Raw genomic sequence first — 19962 nt, 5'->3', positions numbered from 1 at the left:
TTTTAGTCAGGCTAGACCTCCTCTGGAGGGTCTAGAACCAAGGACCAGATCTTTAGCCCCTTTGAGGGGGTGGAGCACCCTGAACGATACAGCTCCAGTTTGCCAGCCATGGGCCATCCACCACCTGACTGGTCAGAGCTCTACAGCAGGATGCTTCGTCAATCTTGGCTGATCAGATTGGCCAAGTTGAAAAACAAATGTGTAACAGAATCAGTCCTCCATCTCCAGACCCATGATCGCTGGTCTACTGAAGCATTTGAACCCTGAACCTGTCAAGCGTGCTGAATGGAAGCTATCCCTTACTCTTGAGGCATTCTCTGAGAGCCCTCTAACATCGTCTGGGCCCACTGACACATCCTTCCTATATTAGTTTATGAGGAAATCTTTTTCAAAGAAAACCATACTTGCATAGAAATAGAATTGTACATGGCTGGGAAGGTGTCTCATTGGTAGAGTGCTTGCTTTGCATGCATGAGGCCCTGGGTATGATTCCTCACCACTACATAAGTAGAAAAAGCTGTAAGTAGCACTGCAGCTCAAGTGGTAGAGTGCTAGCCTTGAGCTGAAGAGCTCAGGGACAGTGCCCAGGCCCAGAGTTCAGGCCCAACAACCAAAAAACAAAGAAATAGATTTATACAGAAATGTCACCAAGTTCAAGTTCATCTAACTTAAGCAACCAATAAATCAGAGAGAGACAGAGAGAGGAAGGAAAGAGGAGGAGGAAAGAATCAACAAGAAAAGGCAAAAAGATTTGTATGACACAATGTCACTTTAAAACACAGGTTGGCATGGCTCAGGTGGTATAGCACCAGCCAATAAGCAAAAGCATCGATATCAAGTTTAAGTCCCAGTCATGGACACACAAAAAAAGAAATGGAGCTTGATATGGACCCAGATGCTTGCAGACATGGGTCCCCAGGCTTCTTACCCCTGTTCCCAGGGCAGTTAGGAATCTGCACGTCCTGTCCATTTGATTGGTCTGCAGTTGCCTTGATTTACTTGTAGAGCTTGGCTTACCACTAATGAATGGGAGTCCTGTCAGGCTGTCAGGCAAGGCACAGCAGGAGCCAAGCTGTGCTAGAGAGTATTGGCTAGGGACCATGTGGCTTTCTGTTCCAGTCTGCTACTTACAAACCACATGACCTGGGATGACTACATTTTGGAGCCCCTATTTGCTCATCATGAAAAGAGTTGGGGGTGTGGGGTAGTTACAAGTTGTGTGTATGTAGCTCATAGGATGTGTGTGTGTGTGTGTGTGTGTGTGTACCAATAATAAGGCTTGAACTTAGGCCTGAGTGCTGTCCCTGAGCTTTTTCTATAAGGCTAGCACTCTGCCACTTGATCCACAGCTTCACTTCTGGCTTTTTTCTGGTTAGTGGGAGCTAAGAGTCTCATGGACTTTCCTTTCTGGCTTTGAACCTTGATCCTCAGATCTCAGCTTCCTGAGTAGCTAGGATTACAGGCATGAGTGACCTGTGGTGCTCAGCCCCAGAGGAAATTGCGAATATCAAGGGAAGATTTGCTGTGTTCACTGCTCTATAAAGCAAAGAAGCAGCCCTGTGTCAAGGAAAAAAAAAGATCAGAAACCAACACTTAGCAGTACCTACATTAGAAAGAGCCTGTGGGTGCTGAGTTCTGGGGTAGAATTTTTTTTTTTTTTGGTCGGTCATGGGGCTTGAACTCTGGGCCTGGGCGCTGTCCCTCAGCTCTTCAGCTCAAGGCGAGCGCTCTACCACTTGAGCTACAGCGCCACTTCCGGTTTTCTGGTGGTTTATTGGAGATAGGAGTCTCACGGTCTCTCCTGCCCGGGCTGGCTTTGAACCGTGATCCTCAGATCTCAGCCTCCTGAGTAGCTAGGATTACAGGCGTGAGCCACCAGCGCCCAGCAATGGGGTAGAATTTTTTGCCTCTCCCTTAGGTGGGTAACTCCTGCATCTGGTCAGCAAAAGATCAAGTAAGGGCTGGGGAGGTGGCTCAGTGGTAGAGCACTTGCCTTGCATGCATGAGGCCCTGGGTTCGATTCCTCAGCACCACATAAAAAGAAAAAAGCCGGAAGTGGCACTGTGGCTCAAGTGGTAGAGCGCTAGCCTTGAGCTGAAGAGCTGAGGGACAGCGCCCAGGCCCAGAGTTCAGGCCCACAACCGGACCTCCCAAAAGATCAAGTAAGGTCTGCCTTGCTTTACCATGCTAATTCTCACTTGTCATTTGTTTGTTTGTTTGTTGACTCATATTGGAGAATCAAAGGGCTTTGAACATATTAAACAACCACTCTACTGGTTCTGAGCTGTGTCCTCAGCCCTTTTGTTTGTATTTTGGTTTTGAGATAGGATCTTAAGAGGAAAGAAAAGAAAAGAAGGAAAGGAAAGGAAGAGCAAAGGATTCGAAAAATATAAACAAGAAAGCTACATTCCCCGGACTTTCGATCACTGGTACTGGTAGCTGCTAAGAGGCCAGGAGCACAGCTGGGAGCCACATGTATGGTAAGTTCTGCCTGTGTCAGGAAGCCCTACATATACCTGGCCCAGAAGTCTTAGCCACTTACTTACCTCATTTCTAAAGCAGATGCTGAAGGATAAACATTTCAAAGCTGAACTCAGAACTAAGCTGAGTCCTGCTTTCAACCATATGCGAAAGAGGAAACGCTGGAAAATCAAACTGTTTCAGGGATCAAACTTGGGTAGGTCTGATAAAACCTGGTTCCAGATGTCTGTCTAGCCGTCTGAAAGACCCTGCCCAAAGCTCATTACGGCCTGTCCTGCCGGTAAGGTGGAATAAGCAGCTTAGATACTTCTAGTAGCTCCTGATGCAAGTCTGGGCAGGAGCTCGAGGCTAGCAGCCAAGAGGAAGATAAGTCCAGGAGAGCCCCATGGGCCACCCAACCATCTGCCAATTGGGCCTATTCCAGGCCACTGGTGACCCCTGCAATGACACCAGACGCCAGTCACAAGGAAGCCTATGATCAAGTGTGCGTCTTCTCTTTAAGGGAGTCCTCGAGAGTAGTGGTGCCTCCTGGCCTCCTAAACGAAGTAATGACCTCAAGAATCACAGTGGATATTTAAATGTTATCCTCATCTGACAAAGCCAATCAGAGCTATGGACCAAAATGCTGCATTCTGCCCTAAGAGCCTAAATCCTGGCTCTAGATATTAAGTGAGGAAGAATTCTAGCTACACATCTAACATTTCTTTAGATATTTCACAGTGATCTATTTTGTATTTTAAAACTGCTCCACGGAGAAAGGAATTGTGGCAATTTGATGAGCTGGTATTTGTAGAAGCAGGTTTCTTGGAATTTCTTTATGAGAGTTGGTGTCTTGGTAGCCAAACAGCTAACCTGCATTTGTTATTATAAGCACACTGCCCTTCTGGCCTTCATATCCCAAATGCTGAAACTGTGGGGCCTGCTCTAAGCCAGCCCTTCTCAAGGACACCTGTCTTCTGGATTCTCCTGTGAAGTATGCTGCTGAGATTTCACTTATATAAAGTTAAGTTAACTTATATAAATTTCAGTTAAATCAGTACTAAGGAAGACTTTGGGCAGGAGAAATTCTGTGGTATAATTATATACCTATGCTCAACCTTAACTCAAATCGAGTTTTCTGTCTGTCTACTTATCTTCCTTTCTTCTTTTTAAATTTATTCTTCATTAAAAAATATTTTTAGGGGCTGGGAAGGTGGCTCAGTGGTAGAGCACTTGCCTTGCATGCCTGAGACCCTGGGTTCAATTCCTCAGCACCACATAAGCAAAAAAGAAAAAAGCCGGAAGTGGTGCTGTGGCTCAAGTAGTAGAGCACTAGCCTTGAGCTGAAGAGTTGAGGGACAGCGCCCAGGCCCAGAGTTCAGGCCCCACGACCGGACCCCCCCCCCCCCAAAAAACATATATTTTTAGTAGTTCTAAGGTTTGAACTCAGAGGCTTGTACTTGCTAGGCTGGTGTTTTACCACTTGAGCTTTGCTTTCAGCCCTTTTATACTTTCATTATTTTTTTTAACAGGGTCTTGTTTTTTGCACAAGGTTAACACTTCCCTGATAAGTGAAATTTTATATCTTTGTAGGGTTTTCTAGATGACCAGTAGTAGTATATCAGAAGAAAAATTTTAATTTCTTCCTTCCTTCCTTCCTTCCTTCCTTCCTTCCTTTTTTTGTTGGTCATGGGGCTTGAATTCAACCCGGATGCTGTCCCTCAGCTCTTCAGCTCAAGGCAAGTGCTCTACCACTTGAGCCACAGGGCCACTTCCTGTTTTCTGGTGTTAATTGGAGATAAGAGTCTCATGGACTTTTCCTGCCTGGGCTGGCTTTGAACTGCAGTCCTCAGATCTCAGCCTCCTGGGTAGTTATAATTACAGGCATGAGCCACCGGTGCCCAGCCACTTTAATTTTTGTGTGTGTGTGATCTATCTGGGAGCTTCTAGGAATCTTATATTATCATGTCCATGATACTTAAAGCTCTTTTTCTAAACATTACAGGGACCACCAGGGTAGTGTGCTGGAGATCACTCCATCTTCAGAGACAGTTATATGTGACTCTTTCCAACTCTGTGCTCATGGACCTCATGTTGGGGCTTTGGAACTGGTCCTGGTTTTATGCCCTTTGCAGGAAAATGGGATGGAGCTGGAGATCACCATGTTGATCAAAATAAGCTAACCTCAAACAACCAAATAGTGCATGTTTTTGCTCATTTATGGACTCTAGACCTACAAGATACCTATCTTTCTGAAGATATACTTCTGGATATATATAATTACACACACATATGAGAGAGAGAGAGAACACGAATGTAACTGTGAGTCTAAGAGGATGAGGGTGAATGGAGAAAGAAAGAGGATGATGGATGAATAGTACCAAAATAGATGTGTCTGCGTGAAGATGGTGTAAGGAAACTCACTGAAACCTATTGAATAGGGAGACAAGTGGGATGGGGAAGAGACAGCAATAGATAATGTTAACCTGACATTATAATGTGAATTACCGTGGTGAAACTGATCCTCTTTGTATTTACACCAAGAAAACTAGTAAATGTAGCTAAGTGCCAGTGCGCTCATGCCTGTAATCCTAGCTATTCAGGAGACTGAGATCTGAGGATTGTGGTTTGAAGCCAGCCTGGGCAGAAAAGTCTCTGTAAGACTCTTATCTCCAATTAACTACTCAAACACTGGAAATGACACTGTGGCTCAAGTGGTAGAGCATTAGCCTTGAGCACAAAGAGGCTCAGGGACAGTGCCCAGGCCTTGAGTTCAAGCCCGACAACTAATGAAAGAAAGAAAGGAGGGCTAGGAAAGTGGCTCAGTGGTAGGGCACTTGGTCTTGCATGCCTGAGGCCCTGGGTTCGATTCCTCAGCACCACATAAGCAAAAAGAAAAAAACCGGAGTGGAGCTGTGGCTCAAGTGGTAGAGTGCTAGCCTTGAGCTGAAGAGCTGAGGGCCAGCGCCCAGGCCCAGATTTCAGGCCCCACGACCGGACCCAAAAAAAAAAGAAAGGAAGGAAGAAAGGGAGGGAGGGAGGGAGGGAGGGAGGAAGGAAAGAAGCAAGCAAGCAAGCAAGCAAGGAAGGAAGAAAGAAAGGAAGAAAGAAAACTAGCAAATGTTATAAATCATGATTTCCCCCCCAGAAGAGCTGTTGTTTTTTTTTTAAACATTCACTGCCAACTGACTGAATAATTGTTGCCACAATCATCATGTAATAGGTTATGTTCTCTCTGCCATGATATTTGGGGTCTTTTAGTTTTTGTTTTTTGAGACAGTCTCGCCATGTAGCCTAGAATGGCCTCCAAATTTGTGATCCTCCTGCCTCAGCTTCCCTAGTGCTGAGATTATAGTTGTGCACTACTATGCCCACAGAGCTTGCAATTATATTTATGTTAATTTAATCATATGAAATGGTGTTTTTATAGTTTGTTGTTGTTCTGCCTTGAATGCTGGGCCTAGGTGTGGTCCCTAAGCTCCTTTTGCTCAAGGCTAGCACTCTACCATTTAAGCTACAGCACCACTTCCAGGAGTCTCATGGACTTCCCTGCCCAGGCTGGCTTCAAACCGTGATGCCCTTAGCTTCCTGAGTTGTTAGGATTACAGGCATGAGCCATGAGCACCAGGCTTTGGAATGTTTTTTTTGGGGGGGAGGTCCAGACGTGGGGCCTGGGCGCTGTCTTTCAGCTCTTCAGCTCAAGGCTAGCGCTCTACCACTTGAGCCACAGCACCACTCCGGCTTTTTTCTTTTTGCTTATGTGGTGCTGAGGAATCGAACCCAGGGCCTCAGGCATGCAAGGCAAGCGCTCTACCACTGAGCCACCTTCCCAGCCCTGCAATGTTTATTTTTAAATGCCTGCATTGACTTTCTTTGACTCAGCTTCATGTTCTTGGCACTTTTTCTTACAGAGGAGATGGATAGATTCTCCATTTACAAGACCTGGATATGAAGGTGATCTGAATTTATTGGCATTTGAATTCAGTGTTCAAATTCATTAAGCCTGAATTTTCTTTTTTTTTTTTATGACTTATTTATTTATTTGTTGGTTGGTTGTGGGTCTTGAGCTCTGGGCCAGGGTACTATCCCTAAGCTCTTCAGCTCAAGGCTAGCACTCTACCACTGAGCCACAGCACCACTTCTGGTTTTCTGAGTAGCTTATTGGAGATAAAAGTCTCACAGACTTTCCTGCCCAGGCTGGCATTGAACTGTAATTGTCAGATCAGAGCCTCCTGAGTAGGTAGAATTACAGTAAGCCTGAATTTTCTAAATTTATAAAACTAGGGAAAGCAAATGACTAATTGGGCACTAGGCTCAATGTCTATAATCCTAGCAACTCAGGAGATTAAGATCTGAGGATGACAGTTCAAACCTAGCCTGAGCAGAAAAGTCTGTGAGACTCTTATTTCTAATTAATCAGAAGTAGAGCTGTGATTCAAGTGATAGAGTGTTAGCCTTGAGCAAAACAGTTCAGAGACAGTATCCAGCCCTGAGTTCAAGCCCCAGGACCAGTACCAAAAACAAAAGGGCGGGGGTGGGGGGGTGGGGGAGGTGGGGTGGGGGGAGGGGAAGTGGCATCTAATTCCCAGATTTCATTAAAGTGATCACATAGGTGAAAATGTTTCATTATTCAATTTCGATTCTATAGTAAATCTGAGAATCATTTCATTGGGAAGGAATTCAGAGGTCATTTGATGCTAATGGCTATAGTAGGATATCTCAAGGATGTGTATTATGTATTCAGCTGGGAGTTTAGCTTAACAGTGGAACATATGCTTAGTATATGAATGAGAGGCCCTGGGTTCATTCCCCAGCATTGTAAGTATATGGATGAGTTCCTCTCCCCACTCCAGACTAGGCCAAGAAAACACTATTCCACTTTGGCTCAACTGCAATAGCTTCTTAACTGGTCTCCCAAGATTTTACCCTACCCATTCTCCACACAACTGTCACAACTAGATATTATACGATTCTGCTCAAAGACACTTCATGGACTTCCATTTTCAGCCATACAGTAGGAAAAGCTTCTGATTGTCCTCCTGGTACAATATAGGCTCTAAAGATCTTAAAAGAATCAAAGGCCAAGTTCTGGTGGCTAATGCCTGTAATCCTACCTACTCAGGAGGTTGAACTTGGAGGATCTGAAGGGAAGTCCAGGAGACTCTTATTTCTAATTAACCTCCAAAATCTGGAAGTGGAGCTGTGGCTCCACTGGTAGAGTGTCAGCCTTGAGTGGAAAAACCTAAAGGATGGTACCTAGGCCTTAAGTTCAAGCCCTAATACCAGCCTGGAAAATAATAATAATAATAATAGTAACAACAACAATAACAAGGGCTGGGAAGGTGGCTCAGTGGTAGAGCACTTGCCTTGCATGCATGAGGCCCTGGGTTCGATTCCTCAGCACCACATAAGCAAAAAGGAAAAAAAAAATCCGGAAGTGGCACTGTGGCTCAAGTGGTAGAGTGCTTGCCTTGAGCTGAAGAGCTGAGGAACAGCGCCCAGAGTTCAGGCCCCACGACCGGACCCAAAAAAAATTTGGGCTGGGAAGGTGGCTCAGTGGTAGAGCGCTTGCCTTGCATGCCTGAGGCCCTGGGTTCCATTCCTCAGCACCACACAAGCAAAAAGAAAAAAGCCGGAAGTGGCGCTGTGGCTCAAGTGGTAGAGCGCTAGCCTTGAGCTGAAGAGCTGAGGGACAGCGCCCAGGCCCAGAGTTCAGGCCCCACAACTGGACCAAAAAAAAAACCAAAAAACAAAAAACAATAACAATCTTGTAGGACAAAAAGAATTATCCAGGAAGCCCAAATCCTGGTGAAATTGGGAGCTATCTTGTTTCTGTAATTTGTCTTAACTGATAAATCTCAAAATGCACACTATTATCTGGTAAGAATATTCAAAATGACATCAATAAAATCAAATCTAGACCAGATCTGGCCTCTGGCTCCCGACTAGGATGAAAGGATATGATCTTGATTGTTGCTCCCCAACACCCAACATTTATGTTTATCTGTCTACTATTGCATTCTTGGTTTGTTTTTATTTGTTCACTATTGTAATCCAGGCTAGCCCTGAATTCTTTTTTTTTTTTCTGGTCTTGGGGCTAGAACTCAGGGCCTGAGTGTGTCTCTGAGCTCTTCAGCTCAAAGCGAGCACTTTACTACTTGAGCCACAGCGCCACTTCCACCACTTCCAATTTTCTGGTGGTTAACTGGAGATAAGAGTCTCATGGAGGGGCTGGGAAGGTGGCTCAGTGGTAGAGCACTTGCCTTGCATGCTCAAGGCCCTGGGTTCGATTCCTCAGCACCACATAAGCAAAAAGAAAAAAGCTGGAAGTGGCACTGTGGCTCAAGTGGTAGAGCGCTAGCCTTGAGCTGAAGAGCTAAGGGACAGCGCCCAGGCCCAGAGTTCAGGCCCCACAACTGGACCCCCCAAAAAAATAAAAAAGAGTCTCATGGATTTTCCCTGCTCAGGCTGGTTGTGAACCACTATCCTCAGATCTCAGCCTCCTGAATAGCTAGGATTACAGGCATGAGTCACTGTTGCCCTAGTTGGCCTTGAACTCTTGACCCTGCTGCCTCAACTTCTTAGTAGGATAACAGGCTTGTGTCACCCACTTGGCCATTGTACTCTTTTGATATTTTTTCCTGAGACTGTCTCCGCCCCTGGCCTACCCCTTAAGGAGGTTTCTACTAAGCAGGCCAAAGTTCATCACAGAGTTACTGATTTCTTGCTTCGTTTTAAATTCTTGCCTCTTTTTTTTTTTTTGTAAATTCTCTGACTTTCCTCTTGGCATCTGCTTCATTGGGACCCACACTTTATACACATGAACTTTTGAGGAGCAGTTAAGAGCTATACCACAACAAATACTGTGTGTGTGTGTGTGTGTGTGTGTGTGTGTGTGTGTGTGTGTGTGTGTGTGTGTGTGTGTGTGTGTGTGTGTGTGTGTGTGTGTGTGTGTGTGTGTGTGTGTGTGTGTGTGTGTGTGTGTGTGTGTGTGTGTGTGTGTGTGTGTGTTGGTTCTGGGGCTTGAACTCAGGGCCTTATACCCATGCTTAGCATTTTTGCTCACAGGTCCTTTGCTAGTTAACTGGGGATAAGAGTCTCTCCAGTTTGTCTACTGAGACTGATATAAATCTTGATACTCAACTCTCAGCCTTCTGAGTAGCTAGGATTTTAGGTGTGAGCCATTGGTGCCTGGCTTAAATTTTAATTTTAATTTTTTTTTTGCCAATCCTGGGGCTTGACCTCAGGGCCTGGGCATTATCCCTGAGCTTCTTTTGCTTCAGACTAGTACTCTACCAACTTGAGCCACAGTGCTGATTCCAGCTTTTTCTGTGTATGTGGTATTGAGGATTCAAACCCAGGCTCCATGTGTGCTAGGCAAGCACTCTAACACTAAGCCACATTGCCAGCCCTAAATTTTAATTTTTAAATTAAAAATTAATTTAGTCATTTTTGAATTTTAATAAACTTTATTAAAGTTAAGTGCAGTTCAGATCCTAACAGACTGTGCATGTATTGTGGGTCTAAGTAAACATTCAGGAGTCCAGGTACTAATTGTCTGGCATGTCACTGTTCAGGCCCTGTTACCAAGTTGGGAAATTGGGGATGCAGCACATGTTAGAAAGTTTTCTTTTGAGCTAGGCATCGGTGGCTCACATATGTAATCTAGCTACTCAGGAAACTGAGATCTGAGGCTCATGGTTCAATGCTAGCCCAGGTAGAAAAGTCTGTGATACTCTTATCTTCAATTAACAACAAAAAAGTCAGAATTGGAGCTGTGGCTCAAGTGGTGGACCACTCACCTTGAACACAAAAACTCCGTGACAGCCGAGCGCTGGTGGCTCACGTCTGTAATCCTAGCTACTCAGGAGGCTGAGATCCAAGGATCTCGGTTCAAAACCAGCCCAGCCAGGAAAGTCTGTGAGACTCTTATCTCCAATAAACCACTCATAAAACCATAAGTGGTGCTATGGCTCAAGTGGTAGTTCACTAGCCATGAACTGAAGAACTGAGGGACAGTGTATAGGCCCAGAGTTCAAACCCCATGACCGACAAAAACAAAAACAAACAAAAAAACCTCAGTGACAGTGCCCAGGCCCTGAGTTCAAGGTCCAGGACCAACCAACACACACACAAAATACAGAGAGAGAAAGTCTGGTTTCTAAGTTACAAAGGAGTATAAGACTCACGACTGACCAAAAAAAAAAAGAAAAGAAAGAAAGAAAATCTAAGTTACAAAGGAATACAAAAGTAAGATTTCTGAATATTTAGAAGACAGAGGAAGAAATGGAATAATGTAGCACTGGTTATATAGTGAGGGACACAGGGCGGTGATTATCAATGCATCAAAACTAGACAGAGTTTACCACATTTCTGACCTCTAAATTACAGCTTGCTTCATAACTTTTTCTTTATAAAACAAAATTAGTTACTGAATTACAAATAGGTTTTAACTGATGCCTGTGAGCTTAGCTTTAGAGACCCAGATGATACATAAAAGATACCTGATCTAGATACATTTTACAGTAGAAACTTTCACAATAGGGAGAATCATCCAGTAGAAATCACAATTTTATTTCCCCTGGTTTGTCTTTCAAATAGTTTACTGTGATAGTTGTTCTTATTGTTCAGGTGGGAGATTTGTTTATTAACCTTCTTATTTGGGGATGGCTGGGGCCTGAGACACAGCAGAGGAAGGAGGACAGTTATGGCATGCAAGAATTCTGGCCTTCAGGGATTCTGGCCTCAGGAGGAGAAAAGGAGAAAGAGTATCGGCGCTGTGGGAATTGGTCCTGACTTGGGACAAATATGGACAAAGACCAGGCCCACATAAGGTGCAGAGGAAGACTTGGGAGATACGCTGTCTTTACCCCTAGAAAGCTGACTTTCTAGCAAGAAAGCAGTGCTTAAAACCACGATGCACGTTTCACAGATAAGGATACTGGGACCTGGGAGAGAGCAGAGCCTTATCCTGAGAGGGGTTATGGTTCATTCCACTATATCTCACTGGGGTTGGCCAGGGCTCCTGGTGGGTTCCGACATCCTTCTCCTGCCTGACTAGACATTGGCATATAAGGCTGGGAATATAGTTTCATTGATATTGAGATGGTGTTTCTTGGCCACTGGGCCACAGAAGCTTTTTTTTTGGGCCAGTCCTGGGGTTTGAACTCAAGGACAGAGCTCTGTCCCTGAGCCTCTCTGTGCTCAAGGCTAGTGCTTTACCACTTGAGTCACAGCACCACTTCCAGACATTCCTGTTTATGTAGTACTGAGGAATCCAGGGCCTCATGCATGCTAGGCAAGCACTCTACCACTAAGCCGCATTCTCAGTCCCTGCCAGAAACTTGGGGAGGAATAAAATCAGTTTCTAACTGGATTCCAGACTTCAAAAATGCCTTTCTGCTCTAAACCCAGAGGCCTTTTCCTGACCTGGCCCATCTCATCGGATCATGCTGAGATCAAATAAACAAAGTTCCAGCTCCACTCAGGAAAGATTGAATGCAGACTAGGAATTCTTTATCAGAAGCACAATTTGATTGGGAACAAATCTGGATGACTGATTATGACTTCAAGGGGGAATTCTCAGAGTGGTTGCAGCTTTGGAAAAGGGACTGTATGTATGGAAAGTGAGCCATCTCTCAGCTTGGCAAAGTCTAACAATTTAATTAGCTCCGTTGATAGACATTATGGTAGTCAGTGCAGCATGTCAAATAGACAGTTTCGCAATCAGCATGTGTGTGGGTAGCAGTCAGGGTGTCATGTGGTTATGCTGTCAGGGCTTCTTAGACCTGCTACCAGCTAATCCACTCAGACTCCACCAGGTACCTATCTTCCATTTTATCTGAATGGGGAAAGCGCTTCAGCTCTCAATTTTTTTAAATTAATTTTTATTTCATTTTTCTTTTTTGTTGGTTGTAGGGCTTGAACTCAGGGCCTGTCCCTGAGCCTCTCTATGCTCAAAGCTAGTACTGTACCACTTGAGCCACACCACTGCTTCCAGCTTTTCTGAGTAGTTTATTGGGGATAAGAGTCTCACAGGGCTGGGAAGGTAGCTCAGTGGTAGAGTGCTTGCCTTGCATGCATGAGGCCCTGGATTCGATTCCTCAGCACCACATAAGCAAAAAAGAAAAAAGCCGGAAGTGACGCTGTGGCTCAAGTGGTAGAGTGCTAGCCTTGAGCTAAAGAGCTGAGGGACAGCGCCCAGACCCAGAGTTCAGGCCCACAACCAGACCAAAAAAAAAAAAAAAAAAAAGAGTCTCACAGACCTTCCTGGGCTAGCTTCAAACCATGATCCTCAGACCTCAGCCTCCTGAGTATACAGGATTACAGGCAGGAGCCACGACACATGGCTAAATTAATTTGATTCATTGCAATGTGAGGGTTGGTTTTTAAACATATGGAGATTCAGAGAGAAGGGTAACAAAATCCTTTGTACTCAATATCCAGCTTCTAGCCACATCCACATTTATTCTCACTATTGTTCCATCCAGCCTTCCCCATCCCCAAACAATTCTATTTAATTGTCTAGGAAGAATTTTTTTTTGGTCATGAGGCCTGAACTCTAGGCCTGGGCACTGTCCCTCAAGACTTCAGCTTCAGCTCAAGACTAGCGCTCTACCACTTGAGCCATAGCTCTACTTCTGGCCTTTTCTGCTTATGTGATGCTGAGAATCAAACCCAGGGCCTCATGCATGCAAGGCAAGCACTACCACTGAGCCACCTTCCCAGCCCTCTAGGAAGAATTTTAAAGGGAATTCCTAACAACATTGGATTTCATAAATTCTTCAGACAAATCCACAAGTACTTATCTCCAACCAGTAGGTACCTCAGTAAAAATACAGTATTGATTCTACCTGACATTACCAAGAATTCCTTAGCATTATCTCCTAGCCTTTCTCAAAGAATGCCTTTTAGTGACTGGTTTATTTGAACTGACTCCAAAGAAGCTTTACACATTGAACTTTTTAAGTCCTATTAAATCTCTCAGTTTTCCACCTCAACTGTGATGTTTGATTGCCAACTTGCCTGGATAGAGTTTTGTCTAGGGGATTTGTAAAGCATACTTCTGTGTGAATCAATGAGGGGGATTCAGGAGAGGATTGACTTTAAGTTGGGAGAAGACCCAGGCTGAATGTGAATGGCATAATCTCATAGGCTGAGGGCCTGAATGGAACAAAAAGAAACAAAGAATAGCTGGTGGCTCATGGCTGTAATCCTAGCTACTCAGGAGGCTGAGATCTAAGGATTGCAGTTCAAAGCCAGCCCGGGCAGGAAAGACCGTGAGACTCCTATCTCCAATAAACCACCAGAAAACTGGAAGTGGCGCTGTAGCTCAAGTGGTAGAGCGCTCGCCTTGAGCTGAAGAGCTGAGGGATAGCACCCAGGCCCAGAGTTCAAGCCCCACGACCGACAAAAAAAAGAAAGAAAGAAAGAATAGAGCCTGACAGTGCCCACACTCCCCTGCTCTGCCCTGGGCCTGCCATGAGGCTCTGCTATGTTCTCTGAGCCATGAGGGGGTAAAACTTCTGAAATCACAAGCCATAATAAATCTTCATTTTTTCTTTTGGTGCTGGTCTTGAACTCAGGGCCTGGGCACTATTCCTGGGCTTCTTTTGCTCAGAGCTAGTACTCTACCACTTTGAACAATAGCTTCACTTCTGGCTTTATTTTTATTTTTGGTAAAGAGTCTCATGGGCCTTCCTGCCCAGGCTGGCTTCAAATCATGATTCTCAGATCCTAGCCTCATAAGTAGCTAGGATTATATGTGTGAATCGCTAGTACCTAGCTCTTTTCTTTCTTTTAAGTTGTTCTGTCAAGTATTACAAAAGTGACAAATATACCCCATCCCCCTTTTCCAGCCATGTATTTGTTTAAAAAAAAACAAACAAAAAACTATACTACAGTTTCCCTCACTCTGGGTTTGGCTGGTTACATCTTCATTGTGTTATTTCATACCCGGGCCTACTGGCTCACACCTGAAATTCTAGCTACTCAGGAGGCTGAGATCTGAGGTTCGCTGTGAGACTCTGATCTCTAATAAACCACTCAAAAAAAGCCAGAAGTGGCACTGTGGCTCAAGTGGTAGAACACTAGCCTTGAGCACAAAAAGGCTCAGGGACAGCACCCAGGCCCTGACTTCAAGCCCCAAGACCAGCAAAAAATAATAATAGTAAATAAAAATTAAAAAAATCAAGTGAGTTGATTAGCGTCAGGTGATTTGTTGCAGGTATCAACCACCGACATCTGATCTAGCCCAGTTCTCAAACAGAATGGTTGATATTGTGAGAGATTTAGACTCCAGACTCCACCTTCTTAGCCACCATGTCACTTTCCTAATTGTTTCCTCCACCTTGGGGCCCCTGAAAGCCTGGTCACTGGACACTGAAAATGATCTACAGGCCATGGCTCCATCCACGGACCAAAGGCCCGCTGGAAAGAAAGCCATTAAAGTCAAAGCGCCCCAGACATGTCACCATGGAGCCCCCCCTTCAAGCCACACAAGTGAAATCTGACACAATTCTTCTCTACCCTATGGGTGGCTTGTGCTGGCTTCAGCAGGCATTATAGATCATTGGTGTCCCTTCTTATCTCCAGTACAGAATGTGAAATGCCCTGTCACAAGCAGGACCAGCCCTGGGGGATCTCATTGGCTAATAGGTGCCACTCACAGATGAGAAAGACAGGGGATGTTTACAGGAACTAACAAAGTGTGGGACAGGCGGATGCATTCACAGCACCGGAATGGAAGCCGCATCTCCCTAAAAGCTGCTCCTTTCCCAGCAGCCAGAAGCCTAATGTTGCAAGGCTGTCTGGTATTAATGATTTCAATTTATCTGTATGGAATTGACTTTTTCTCTGTGGGATGCCCAAATTTTCTCCTTCTATCTACAAGATATGAGCTAGAAAACATTAGCAAAGATCACAAGGGACAATAGCAATCTGCTCCCAAACAGGCAACCTCTGCAGAATGGCCGATTTCTTTTCTCTATTAAGGAGCTTGTAGTCAACACTCATTTTCTGTTATAGAGAAAAGCATCGACAAAGACTAAACGAGTGATGCTTGTTTGAGGATAGGAAGAAGCCATATGGGTTCCTCCCTCATCACTTTTGTTGACCTGAGATAAACTGAGATAAACCATCTACTTTATTTTCTCCTCTTTCCCCCTTCTCTCATTCTCTCTCTCTCTCTCTCTCTCTCTCTCTCTCTCTCTCTCTCTCTCTCTCTCTCTCTCCTCTCACTCTGGCAGTACTGGAGCTGGAACTCAGGCACTTATGCTTGGTAGGCAAGCACTGTACTACTTGGGCCACGTTCCAAGATTTTTGTTTTTAGTTACTTATCAAGAATAGAGTTAGTCTGTGATCCTCCTACCTATGCTGAGATTACAGCCATGAGTCACCAAGCCTGGCCTTATATGATTATTTCTATACTATTTGCTTCAAACTATCTTACCCCTTTTCAAGTAAATATATATTTAAAAAGAAGTTTCAAAGCTTTTCTAATGAAAAGACTAGAATCTTCTACTTGAAACAATGGCATTCCAGGCACTGGTGGCTCATGCCTATAATCCTAGCTATTCAGGAGGCTGAGATCTGAGGATCAATATTCTAAGTCAGCCTGGCACAAAAGTACTTGAGAATCTGATCCCCAGCTAACCTCCAAAAAAGTTGGACCTGTGCTCCGAGAGACAGAGTATGAGTGACTTGAGCAATACAAAAGAAGGGCAGTGCTCAGGTCTGAGTTCAAGCCCCAGGATTGGCACACACACACACACACACACACACACACACACACACACACACACACACAATTACTAGCACTGCAAAACTAAACAATACTTTGTACCTGTAGTTGGAGAAAAGAACTTTTCTGCAGAATCCTCCCTTAATTTTGCCTGACCTTAGTCTCACCCGCTCCAGTACTAGGCTTACAATAGCCCCCAAAAGATGCTTTGGTTGATTCTGAAAATAACTCTTTTTTTGTTTGTTTGTTTTTTTGGGGTCCAGTCGTGGGGCCTGAACTCTGGGCTTGGGCGCTGTCCCTCAGCTCTTCAGCTCAAGGCTAGCACTGTACCACTTGAACCACAGCGCCACTTCCGGCTTTTTTCTTTTTGCTTATGTGGTGGTAAGGAATCGAACCCAGGGCATCATGCATGCAAGGCAAGCGCTCTACCACTGAGCCACCTTCCCAGCCCCCTGAAAATAACTCGAGACATAGAAAAACTCAGTATTTGAGAATCTTTTCTAGCAAACTGCTCTGTTTTATCCTTAGCACTTAACAACTTTCTGGCATGTTATTTACTTATTTATTTGAGCTATTTTGATGGCTTGTCATTCCTCTCTTCCTGGTACAGGAACATAAGTTCCAGAAGGAAGAATGTCTTCATCTATTTTTACTTCTGTACCCCAGCGTGTAAAACAGCACCTGGCACAGAGTAGGTACTTCATAAACATTATAGAATGAAGGGCAAAAGGAACTATGGGTGGCGTCTGCGTTAATCATGTGACCAGCAGCAGAGACAGCAAGGAGGTCAAGGACCCAGATGATTCATCTTTTAGCTCCTCCTTCCTGCAGTCACAAGATGACTGCCAGGGACAGTGGCCATCACCTGTGCTCAGCTAAGGCTTTTCAAAAGGTGGCACTTGATTGGGTCAGCTTGGGGCTGAACCCTTTAAATAGGAAGGGGACAGCTTAGACTACTCAGGAATCCACTCTCTCTCTCTCTCTGATGACAATATTGGAGAGTTAGAAGCAGCTTCTAGAGGACCTCAGTGGCTCATGCCTGTAATCCTCACTACTCAGGAGGCTGAGTTCTGAGGATCGCAGGTTCAAAACCAGCCCTGGCAGGAAAGCTCATGAGATGCTTATCTCCAATTAACCACCAGAAAACTGAACTCAGAGCTGTGGTTCAAGTGGTAGAGCACTAGCCTTGAACAAAAAAACTCAGAGACAGCACCCAGACCATGAGTTCAAGCCCAAGACCAACTAGTATGTGCATACACACACACACACACACAAACAACAGCTTCCACTGAACACATCTTGTGCCCATGGTTGGCTGAAGGAAGAAAGGAAGTAGCGGGTGGAGTGTGGCATAGGTAGGAAACCCATCCCATCCACTAGGGAATTACTGTCTTTCAAAGTAACAATAGAGTACAGAAAGGAAAAATGACTCTTCCGGTCTTCTCTCCACTGCAGTTTCCAAATGTGCCCTGGAAACAGTGCTTTATTGAGCATCTTTGAGGGAAGAACATCAGAACAAGAGCTGTCAAGACCTGGGAACTTGAGAGCTAAATTTGGGACTGAAGCACTGGGGTGGGAAGATGATGCTATGTTTTCAAGTCTCAGTATTGACATTAAAATGTCCAAATTAGCTTCTAGACAAAGTGAATCCCAGAAGGTAGTCAATAATCCAGTCATTTGTGAGTAAGCTCCTACTCTGTGCCTGCCACTGAGATACGACAGTGAATTCACACACACACACACACACACACACACCTGCACTAATGGAACCTTCTTCTTGTGTGGGAGACAAATAATTAACAACACTAGTGTCTGTTCTCTGTCCTACCCCACACTTGAAATTGGGTAAGTAGTCCTTATTTGGGTTAGTATTGATTGTTCCTAGAATTCGCTTGTGGCCCTCTTGCTTTACTCTTTACTCTCTAGCTCCATTTCTCATAGAGGACTTTGTCCAAGCTTATTGTTTGTTTGTTTCCCAGTCCTGGGGCTTGAACTCAGGTCCTGGGCACTGTCACTGACCCTCTTTCTGCTCAAGGCTAGTGTTCTACCACTTGAATCACAGCATCAGTTCCAGCTTTTTTTTTTTTTTTGGTCAGTCCTGGGGCTTGAACTCTGGGCCTGGGTGCTTTCCCTGCGCTCTTCAGCTCAAGATGAGCGCTCTACAGCTTGAGCCACAGCACCATTTCCAGTTTTCTAGTGGTTTATTGGAGATAAGAGTCACAGACTTTTCTGTCTCAGCTGGCTTCGAACCGCAATCCTCAAATCTCAGCCTCCTGAGTAGCTAGGATTACAGGCGTGAGCCGCTGGAGCCTGGCTGTGTTTATGGTTTTTATCCAAGCTCTTCCATTCTTGGAGCGAGGAAGAGGGAGTGAAAGAGGATAGGAGGAAAAAAGGCAGAGAAAAAGTGTAAAGCCGAAAGCCGAATTTGGAAATCCTTACCCTGAAGACCGCCAGAGACCGTCACCAATGTAAAAGCAAAGGAGTCTTTATTGCAAGCTCAAGCCTGGTCCCCCATACATGGCAGCAGCCTATGACGGTGAGCGGCCCCGAGCCCAGGGTTACAGCAGTTTTTATACGTTTTTTAGGGAAGGCAGGGGCTCTGCATACATCATAACTTCTTGTAACAAATGACTACAAACCCCGGGAAAATCATAAAACAACTCTATAGTATGACTGGCGCATTACAAAGCGGGAAAGGACCAGGAACAAGTTGCTGGTTAGATCAAGGGGGCTGGCGTTCTTTAAACTGGTTGGCTTGCACCACAGGGGAGTCTCAAGAGGACAGGTGCTAAACTGCAGGGTGTCTGGCTTAGATAATGCTCACCAGACCCTAGGAGGGGCTGTTCTGGAGTTTCAGATATCGTAATTCCAGGCATTGGGGCTGAAGTGGGTCAAGGGTTACATTGCAGAACTGAGATGGAGGTCTTAAGTGAAATGGAGTTGCTTAGGTTCCTCAAAAGAAGGGATGGAAAGTCTGGAAGCGTGGCCGCTCAACGTACCACTCCATTAACTGTCTTAATTTTAATACTTTCATAATTTCAAGGGATTTGACCCTTGACCTCTATATCTCAATAGATGTTAGCATCATAATAATGTGGATCAACCCAGGGTTTAAAACAGCTAAGATTGTTTCTATGTTTGTATGCTGTGTGTGTGTGTGTTCCCTGTGTATGTGTGTGAGCCAGGCAGTACCAGAGCTTGAACTCAGGGCCTCACACTGTCTTTTTCTTTTTTGGTCAGTTGTGAGGCCTGAACTCAGAACCTGGGTGCTGTCCCTGAGCCTTTTGTTTTTGTTTATTTATTTTTTGGGGGGTCTGAACTCTGGGCCTGGACGCTGTCCCTCAGCTCTTCAGCTCAAGGCTAGCGCTCTACCACTTGAGCCACAGCGCCACTTCCGGCTTTTTTCTTTTTGCTTATGTGGTGCTGAGGAATCGAACCCAGGGCCTCATGCATGAAAGGCAAGCGCTCTACCACTGAGCCACCTTCCCAGCCCTGAGCCTTTTGTGTACAAAGCTAATGTTCTACTGCTAAAACCACAGTGCCACTTCCTATTTTTGAGTGGTTACTTGGAGATAAGAGTCTCACAGGGATTTTTCTTTTCTTTTCTTTTGTTGGTCGTGGGGCTTGAACTCTGGACTTGGGCACTGTCCTTGTGCTCTTCAGCTCAAGGCGAGCGCTCTACCGCTTGAAACACAGCAACGCTTCCGGTTTTCTATGCTGGGGGGGGTGGGGGGGGAAGGTGTATTGGAGATAAGAGTCTC

This window comes from Dipodomys spectabilis, unplaced genomic scaffold (assembly GCF_019054845.1).
Source record: "Dipodomys spectabilis isolate Male_0828 unplaced genomic scaffold, ASM1905484v1 ptg000783l, whole genome shotgun sequence".
Lineage (NCBI taxonomy): Eukaryota > Metazoa > Chordata > Mammalia > Rodentia > Heteromyidae > Dipodomys > Dipodomys spectabilis.
This window is presented reverse-complemented; position numbering follows the sequence as displayed.